A 10055-nucleotide genomic window follows, 5' to 3' on the forward strand; every position below is an offset into this window, starting at 1 on the left:
AAACATTTCAGAACAATCTAGCATCACATTCTCTTCTGAGTCTGTGAAACTCTGAATTCTGGGTGAGTCTGAATTCCCAAGGCAGGACTGAGGATAGAAAAGATTTGATGGCAGAAACCTGGTACTGTGGTTATCACGTGGGTTAAAGATGTAGGCTTGGTTAACCCACTGAACCTGCTTATGTATGAGGCTCACCTGAGAAGGTGATATGGACAAGCCCATCTTATGGGTCTGAGGGCTCTTCACCAGGAGTGGAGCAAGGAGGATGGCCCCAGCGTCCCCGTCTCTGAACACGTTTAGCGGGAGGGCTGTAGAGCCTGGACAGATCACCACTGGCTCCATGGGGAACTTTCAGCAGCACTCATTGCCTGTGTCTGTTCTGTGCCAGGCACTGCGCTCAGGGCAGGGATTTGGGATTCACCAGGGCACAAGGCGTCGTGCGTCTGTCCTCACGGAGCCTAAGTGCTGGTGGAGACGGACAGTGCAGATGCCAACCGCAAATGACGAGGCACTTGCAGGTAGGGGTCAGCGCCAAGAAGGAAATGAAGGGTGCGTGTCGCTGACTGAGACTCTGGTGGGGGCTACTTAAATAGGGCCATGGGGGAGGGCCTCTCTGAGGAGGTGACATTTGAGCTGAGGCCTCACCAATCAGAAGGCAAAAGCTGTAAAGGGTCTGGGATTAACTCAACCTGGGGACTTTTAAAATAATGTAAGGTGTTACAGCTCTTTCAGAATTTGTCTAGCACGTTTTCCGGTTGTCACTCCCAGGTGGGCTCGGGAAGAGGCATCTGTGCCCAGCTCGTGGCCTGTTCTTTGCACTTGTGGGGAAGGGGTCCCCTTTTCCCACAGCCGTCCCCCCGGGGCCTGCTCCCAGGTGGGGTCTGGTTTTCACCAGAAAGCCCTCCATGCAAAAACAAAAAACAAAAAAAACCCACCACACAATTGAATTTGAATTAGTTGCCAGCATTTACATTTTAATTCTAAAAATCTGTATTTTCGACTTTGTTGGAAAGTCAGACTATCTGGCCAGGCCGGACTGGGATCTGGTGGAGTTCGGTATTTTGGTTTCTGGTTAGGGAGGGTATTTGGGGTTTGCCCCTCCAGCATCTGTTCCAGTGTGAAGTGGGGGTGGAGGCCCAGGCTCAGTGGGGGGATCTGCAGTGGCCAAGGGTCTTGGCTGTCTCCAGATGGCCGGATGGACCCTGCCACCTCCTGCTTGGGGTGGGCTGGGGCTCTTTGCTGCCCCTCCTCCCAGCCCACATCCTCTTGAACTCCACTGAGACTACCCCCATGTGCGGCTGGGAAGGGAAACCTGCCTTTGTAAGTGGAATCAGGTGAAATCGGGCTGTGACTGTGTCAGTCAGAAACTAAAAGGCCCTGTCACACCCGCGGCCAGGAAGACTGTCACCACGGTGGCATGCAAATGACAGAGATGTGTGGGACAGCGTCTGCCAAGAGACGAGCCAGGTGAGGGCAGGTCGTCGTGAAAGAGGGAGGTGGGGTCCTCCCCACAGCAGCAGCGCCATCCTGCAGAGAAACAGCCTCTGGGGAGGGACGCGTTCCAAGGAGGCCCTGTGCAGTGCAGAGTGGGTGGCTCGAGGCCTGAATGCCGGGCACTCGGAGCAGTCAGTGTCCCCGTGGGAGCAGGGGTGCTCTCAGCCAGGTGATTGGCGACCTTGGATGGTCAGCCCCTGTGTGCGTGTGAGGGGGTGGCCCTTTCCTCTCTCTTCTGAAGGCAGCAGTAAAAGAGGGAGGCCAAAGAGCTCAGTGTCAGATGAGCCTGGGTGCAGGTCCCACTGCCTGCCAGGCCAGTGCCTCTGAGCCTCAGTTTCCTCATCTGTATAGTGGGGTTAATCCCAACCATGTATACTGTCTGCCTGCCATGTGCCAAGCCCTTCTAACACACCTTTGATTGCTTGAGGGCAGGGACTTTATTATCCACCTTTAGAGTTGAGAAAGAAGAGGCATAGAAAGGTTAAACCACTTACCGGGGGTCACACAGCTGCTATGGCAGAGTAAAGACTCCATACTCAAATGGAGCACTAAGCCCCGCCCTGGGCGCCAACAGGTGCTCCAGGAATGTCAGGTGCCATTTATCACCCTCATCACCTACTGGGAGTGCTCGTCTCATCATGCAAACCCCGTGAGCGTGAAGTGAGGGGACACGTGCAGGATCGAGTGTACTGGCGGGTAATGAAAGTAAAGTAATAACCACAGGATGATATTCACAACCCATATTAGTGCTACCAACAGCCGCATCTGCCTGCTTCTCTGGGCCCAGGATTGCCTGCATACTCCCAGGAGCTGGTCCTAGGTGGGTCAGAAGAAGGGTCTGACGTTATGGGAAGGAGCAGCTTGCCCAGCTCATGGCCTGTACTGTGCATTGGGAGTCCTTGCCCCCAACAGCTGTCCTCCAGGGCCTGCTCCCAGGTGGGCTCAAGAGGCCACAGAGCTAAGCAGCTTTAGGCCAGGGTTCTGCCGGTTACTGTGTGCCTGTGGGAGTGACACCCCCACCCCCAACCTTCCTGCCCTGCCAGCTGCTGGACACACAGCAGCCACAGGGCACTAACCCTGAGACCAGGACCTCTGCGGGTCCCATGGCACACAGCCCCCTCCTCCCTGCCCGACTGAGAAGGAGGAGGCGCGCCTCAGGGTGAATCCTGCCCCCCCTCCCCCGCTCACTGCAGGATAAACGGCCTCTAGATCGAACACCTCACAACAGGATGTGTCTTAGCGTGGTTTATCAAATCACAGGCTGTGATGCATTAGTGGGTCTTGAAATCAATTTAGAGTGTCAAGCCTGGCATTGAAAATCTGCAATAGACCAGAATAGACTAGGTCAGGAGGCATCAGAGCGCGTTGTGTGCAGCGAGGGTGAGTGTCGTTTGGGTAAACGTGCTGCGTATCTGTATAAATGGATGTGCGTGTGTGTGCTGGGTGGCAGTTTGCAATGTGTTTCTTAGGTGGGTTGCACTAAAAATGTTAGAGAATCTCTGTCTCACCGCCTTACGGTAACACAAAGGGGAATCACCTAGTAGTGATCATTTTCCTCAGAACCTTACATTTCCCTGATTTGAGACCGTTTATAAGACTGAGAAACAGGTCTAAGCTGGTGCCAAGAGTTTTGGTTACGTCAGGGATAAGGCTGTGGCTCTCTCATCCCACAGTCCATGCTGAGGGCTGGAGGAGAATTGAACTGCAGGATGAAGTGATGAACATGCAAGAAATGAGACCGGGAATGGGAGAGGCTTGCAAGGCAAACAGAGATGGGGAGAGGAAGGGACGTGGGTAGGGGTGGGTGACTGTGAGGGAGAGAAAGGGGGTGAGGGGTTATTTATGAAGCTCTAGGAGCTGCCTTCCTAGAGTCCGTGCCACCTGGACTCAAACACTCATTGTCCATTCAATGACCCCTTGGAGCTTAAGATCTGTTAGGATCTGAAATGTGTCCAGCAGATCTTCGGAGCCATTGAATTTTCATCCCATGTGGGATCTGGACACATATGCATGCAAACTAACATCCTTACACATATACACACACAGATACACATGCCCACACACACTCATGCATCCACGTGCTCACACACAGATACACTCATACATTCACGCACATGCATGCATACAATGCCCACACATATATGCACACTGATACACACTCACGGACACACTCATATGCACACACTAACACACATAGACACACTTATATGTACACTCACACACATGCTCACTCCTACATGCACTCTCCCACACCCACACATGCCCACGCACTCACAGACACAGTGAGTCAGGTGTATTTAATACGCAGTTTGTGCCTGTGCCTCCCCCAGATCCCCGTGTGACCTGCTCATCAGAGGAGGCCCGGAGTCCTTGGGGGAGCCCTGGTGTCCCTCCACCTGATCTCCATGACAACCCATCCCGACACCGGTTTGTGAGTGTGAAAGCTTCAGGGCCCACAGGACCTCCCACGTTAATTCATGCAGATCAGCTGTTCACTACTCAATGCTCCCAAGTTATGTGAGGCAGCGAGGCACAAAATTGGCATCTGCTGTGGTGTGTGTGTGTGTGTGTGTGTGTGTATATGTGGTGAGCTTGGTGCACAGGTAGGATGAGGTTTGGGGCAAAAGGGCATGAACGATACAGCCAATAGTAATTGGGTTACAGTTGTTGATTGCTTTCAAAGGACTTAACATAGAATATGAATCCCAAAGATATATTACATCTGGTGAATTCTAGAGCATCTCACAGATAGAATGGGGGTAAAAGGAGAAACAACACACTTGCAAATTTGATGAAATTTCCCACACGGTCCTGAAATCGCTGGTGGAATGGGGGATTGCAGTCCGGGTATGAGGCATTCGAGAGAATCTGAATGTGTTCCCCAAAGTGCTCCCCAGGGACTAGCACTGATCAGGCCGTGGAAAGCCCAAGGTCCCACATGACAGGTTCTGGGCTCTGCCTTCCTTGAACACAGGGGTGGAGGGGCTGGGGAGAGAGGCAGAGGTTGAGAATGGCTGGAGACAAATGGTCGGATTCGGTTCTTTTATCTGTAGCAGGGACTCAAACCCAGGGTGTCCTGGCTGCTGGAAGGTTGAACAGTGCTGAGCCGTATTTCCACACATGGCTTCACTGGCTGAAGCAGGGCTGTCCTGTGGCCGAGAACCCCTCTTCCAGCCCTGCACAGGTCCCCTGACCCCCAGGCCTGCAGGCATTCACATACCCCCTGGCAAAGCCCCCAACCCTCCTTGGGCAAGGACAGGCACAGCTTCAGGACATTGTCTTCCTGCCCTATGTGGGCAGAGTTGAGCCCCCAGAGTTGAGAGGGAGGCTCCCCAATACCCATCTCCCCGATAATGGCCAATGTGCCTCAAAGGGTCACTTCCAAAGAATGCCAGGTGGCAGGCACCAGGTTTTGGCATCTGATACGCTCCCATCTGCTCCCTGGGTCCAAAGCATTCATCCCTTGTAATCTCTGACAGGGAACAACTGGCTGCTGTCCTTTAATTAGCAGGGGACACACTAAGCTAAGGTCTCCTGCAGGCTCCATAAACATCCGTGAAATCAGCCTGGTGACTCCAAGCTCGGTGCAGACTGCGGGGGCCCACAGAGGCCAAGGGGAGCCCCCGCCCCCGGTCTGGCTCTGAGAACAGCCTCCAGGAGAAACTGCCAAGCCACCGGGACTCATGGCAGCTGCTTAAACTGGCAAGTTCTTTCTTGCCAATTGAGATCCAGGCTGCGATCTGGGCTGGCTCTGCACATTCCAGCCACCTGTTTTACCTGCTGGTTGGAGCTGCCTTGGTACCTCTGAGGGCTGCTTGTGTGTGGGTGGGGGCTGCTTTTGAACACATGGCTGCCCCGTGGGCCGCGCCTTCTCCACTTCTTCTGGCCTTATTAAATGATGGTTATTGCAGGGAGGATGCAGGGCCAAGCATCCTCTTATGTAGCGCCGTGAGATGTGGGGTGTCCAGTGTCCCAGGAGAAATTCAAGCCTCATTTCCCTCTGAGACACTGGGATGGGGCCATGTGCAGCGTCTTAGTGCCTGGATCCCAAGTGTGTCGTCTGAGTCTGTGCATGAGGGGCCAGAGCCAGGCCTTGGGCTGTGTGGGACGGGATTGAAGCACGTTTGATGGGAGGGCCCAGGTCACACCCACCAGGGGCCAGGAGTGCACAGATGTAGATGCCAATGCCAGCCCAAGTCACCCAAAATGGCGAAAGTGAGCTGCTGGGAAACCTTCGGGCCAGAGGCTGATGACGTGGAATCCTGGAGGGGACTGCCTGCTGCTCAGGGTAGAAGGGGACATTCTGATGCAGCACCCGTGACAGCCCTCCAGTGTTCCCGCCACCCAGACCCACTGTCCCTGGAGACCTGCAGAGGGAACCACTGCTGACGAGAAGGTGTCTCCGTCACTTGCTTTGTTTCCCCTTGGTCACTGCAAACACATGCTCACAGCCCTCGGGTAACAAGCCTCTTTCCGCCCCCTTCTGATGCCCCTGCTCTATGGGTGTGGCCACTGCTCCTGGCTTGCAGTGTCCTGTGTGGCTATGACAACCTGGGTTCCTCTCAGGGCCGGTGTCCCTCCTGCAGAAAGCTCACCCTGTCTCCTGGGCCCTGGCCCTGCTCCTGGACAGAGGAGGGAAGGACTGGGGTGGTGGCTGATGGATTCTCATGTCACCTCTTTCCCATATTCCCCTGGGCTCTTCCTTCAGAGCCTCCACCCTGCACCCTGATGACTCAGTGTGTCTCATGTAGGAAGCCCCCGGTGACATCTCATGCCCTGTACACAGGTCCCTACAGCCCGGGCCCCTCCTCAGCTCTGCTGCCTCTGGGGGAAACCCCACTTTCAGCCCTCCCCCCACTCCTTACATCTGGCAGGGATTGCAGGGGGCTTGTTGGAGGGAAGCCACATATGAGACCCACACGATGCACCAACGCCCACTGTGCAGACCCTACCCCATCTATTTGCTTCTGTCCCTTCTGCAGTCAACACAGCCCTGGCTCTGCATTCGGCCCTCTCTTCACGGGGCTGTGTCTGGGCAGATGGGGCTGGAAAACAACTCGCTGGGCTGAGCTGGGGTGTGTTGTGGATGTCACAGCCCAGCCTGTGCAACAGGAGGCTCCAGGATCCCTTTAGGGGTAGGGTAGGGGGCGGGAGAGTGCAGGTTAAATGGGATGGGCAGGGGCAGGAAGGCAGCAGGGGTGATTAATTTTTCTCGAATCGTTGCCAGGCTACCTTTCAATTCCTTGTCTGTGGCCCAGGCCAAGGAAAGCGAATGTTCTGCTGCCAACCTGGCTTGTCTTTTAATCACACCCTTTGCTTGTCAGTTTAGACACCCTGGTATACTCTCATTGCTTTTTAGCAATCTTTGCAACTTGCTGGACTTTTCCACCCAAATAAGAATCATGTGTACTGTGTGCCAGGCACTGTGCTAAATGCATTAGCTATTTCAATCCTCACAATAGTCCTATGAGATGGGCACTATCATTATCCTTATTCTGTAGACGAAGAAATTGGCACAGAGAGGTTAATTAACTAGCCCAGAATCACTCAGCCAGTGAGTGGCAGAGCTGAGATTTGAACCTAGGCAGCCTGGCTTCAGGGTCTATGCTCTTAATCTCTCACTGTAGGGGCTCTTAAGTGAGTCCTCAGCTTCCATGGCTTCAGTTGAAGGGACTTCTCTGTGGAGGCAGGGCCAGGAGGAAGTTTATCCATGGGTCCTACAGCAGCCATCTAGAAGGATGGGATTGGTTGTGACTCAGACTCTACCCTTGCTGCTGCCTCTGCCAGGAGCTCTGTCCCCTGGCTCATCCCAGGATCTGCTCCTTCCCCCTCCTCAGGACTCAAATGCAGCACTGCAGAGGATGTTTGCTGAGCACCTGCTATCTGCCAGGCACTGTGTTAGATGTAGGGGATCTTGCAACAAACAGAATTCCTGCTTTTATGGAGCACACATTCAGTAAGTGGAGAGGGATAAACAAATCAGTGAAAGGTACGCATGTCAGCTGCTAATCCATGCTACAGGGAGACATTCAGCAGGCTTGGGGATAGGAAGCTCCAGGTATGTGGGAGGCTGTGTTAGCTTCCTGTGGTTGCTGTGACGAATCACCACCAACCTGATAGCTTCAAACAGCACAGATGGACTCTCTCCTAGCTCTGGAGGTCAGGAGTCTGCCGTTGGTTTTACTGGGCTAAGTCAAGGTGTCAGCAGGGCTGGCTCCTGCTGGAAGCACTGAGGGCAGGATTCTTTGTGTTTTCAAGTGTCTGTATTTTTCTTTTTTCTTTTCTTTTCTTTCTCTTTCCTTCTTTCTTTCTTTCTTTTCTTCTTTCTTTCTTTCTCTTCCTTCCGTCCTTCTCTCTCTTTCTCACTTTCTCTTTCTTTCTTTTCTTTCCTCTCTCTGTCTCTCTTTTTCTTTTCTCTCTCTCTCTTTCTCTCTTTCTTTTTAGGCAGACTCTTGCTGTGTCACCCAGGCTGGAGTGCATGGGTGTGATCTCGGCTCACTGCAGCCTCTGCCTTCTGGGTTCAAGCGATTCTCCTGCCTCAGTTTCTCAAGTAGCTGGGACTATTGGCATGCACCACTATGCCCAGCTAATTTTTGTATTTTTTAGTAGAGATGGGGTTTCAGTATAAGTTGGCCAGGCTGGTCTCAAACTCCTGACTTTGGGTGATCTGCCTGCCTCGGCCTCCCTAAGTGCTGGGATTATAGGCATGAGCCACCGCACCCGGCCTGCATTTTCTTTTAAGCCCCTCATACTCCTGGGAGTGTGGCTCCTTCCTCCATCCTCAAGCACATGATTCCAGTCTCTGCCCTGTCACTACAGCTCCTCTGACTCAGACCCTCCTGCCCTCCTCTTATAAAGACCCTGTGATTACACTGGGCCCACCCAGGTCATCCAGAGTCATCTTTCCATCTCAAGATCCTTCACTTTACACCAGCAAAGCGCCTTTGCAATGGACATACACACAGGTCCCAGGGGTTTGAATGTGGACACATATGGGGGGCCCTTGTTCAGCCCCCTATGGAAGATGGTTGTTGATTTTCAGTAGGATGGTCAGGGAAGACCCTGCTGAGAAGCCACCATTTGAGCCAAGACTGGAGGAGCTGAGGCTGTGGGCCAGGATGACATCGAGGGTGGAGCCTTCCAGGCAAAAAAACAGTGAGTACAAAGCCAGCAACAGGTGTGCTGGCATGTTCCCGGAAAACCGGGGAGGTAGCCACAGCTGCGGCCGAGTGAGGAGAGGAGCAGCGGGAGGTGAGGCCAGAGAAGCCTTGGGGGCAGAAGCTGTGGGCCTCATGGTTATCATGAAGCTCCGGGTTTTACTCTGAGTACGCGGGAGCCATGGAGAGTTCTGAGCAGAGGAAGCACAGGACCTGACCTGGGTTTCACAGGCTTCCTCTGGCTGCTGTGTGGAAAATAGGGAAAGCAAGAGTGGAAGAAGGGAGGCCTGTCGGGAAGCTTTTGCACAATGGCCCGGGTGAGAAAGACTCATGGCTTGGAGCAGATGCTGGGATGTGTCCCCCACATCCCCTTTCAGGAGCAGGCACGCATGCCCCACTGCCCAGGGGGTTGCCTGCTGAGAGCTTACAGCTGAGACCCTCCCCAGAAAATGCCCCTGGCTGACAGGAGCTGCTTTGCCCAGTCACCCTTCCTGGGGTCCCTCCATCTCCAAAGACTAGTAGTAAACACAGGGGTCTAAAGGTCCAGCCCCTTGACTCGATTCATCACAGCTCTGAAGGGCTGTCTTCACTGCAGACTTCCTCGAAGGATGGATTGCAAAGTCATGCGTAGAGTGTGCAGGGCTCGGGTGAATGTCTATATGTCTCTCTATATTTTAGGATCGCTGTCTACATTAGCAACTTGTTTAAAAATATATTTCAAAATTCCTGTGCCCACGTGAGGTCTAGTGATTTATCCATGAAGGTACAGAATAACGGATAGAGAAGGGGTACTTATGTGGTTTGTTGTCCGACAGATCGTGTGAAAGTTTTTCGTCATGTCCAGGCACCACCTCTTCCTGGTCAGGCCCACCTTACATATGAGGACAATGGAACAAGTCAAAGGCAAAGCAACACGTCCCCCTGTAAAAACTGTCAGTGTAACCGTCCACTTCCGTATCTGTCCAGTCACTTAACAAATATTGACGGACCACCTTTAAATACAGGCTGCTGTGCTGGTGTCTGGGACACAGCAGTGAGTAAGAGCCATCTGATCTCATGACACTCTCAGGAAGTTCCAGTCTGTGAGGATGGACAGCATGCAGGTCAACACATAAACATCATTCAGACTGTGAAAAATGCAATAAAGGACACAGATTGGGAGATGGGATAAAGAGTCATGGGGGTGGAGCTACTGTCTCATTTTGGGTGGTCTGGGAGGGCCTCTCTGAGGAAGTGACATGTGGACAGAGTTCTGAAGAATAAGAAGGGGCTGCCACGGGTGATTTGAGGGAACAGCATGCTAGGTGGAGGGAATAGCAAGTGTAAAGGCCAGAGATCAGGAGGATCAAATATGAGGCCAGGGTATCCAAGAAGTCAGGAGAGTGCTAAGAGATGAGGATGCAG

The 10055-nt window shown here is 53.2% G+C and overlaps 1 pseudogene; it reads left to right on the forward strand.

The window, feature by feature from the left end:
• Window positions 1–712: 712 nt before the first annotated feature.
• Window positions 713–778, forward strand: LOC112206573 (U7 small nuclear RNA; annotated as a pseudogene).
• Window positions 779–10055: the final 9277 nt, after the last annotated feature.

This window comes from Pan troglodytes, chromosome 21, assembly GCF_028858775.2.
Source record: "Pan troglodytes isolate AG18354 chromosome 21, NHGRI_mPanTro3-v2.0_pri, whole genome shotgun sequence".
NCBI lineage: Eukaryota > Metazoa > Chordata > Mammalia > Primates > Hominidae > Pan > Pan troglodytes.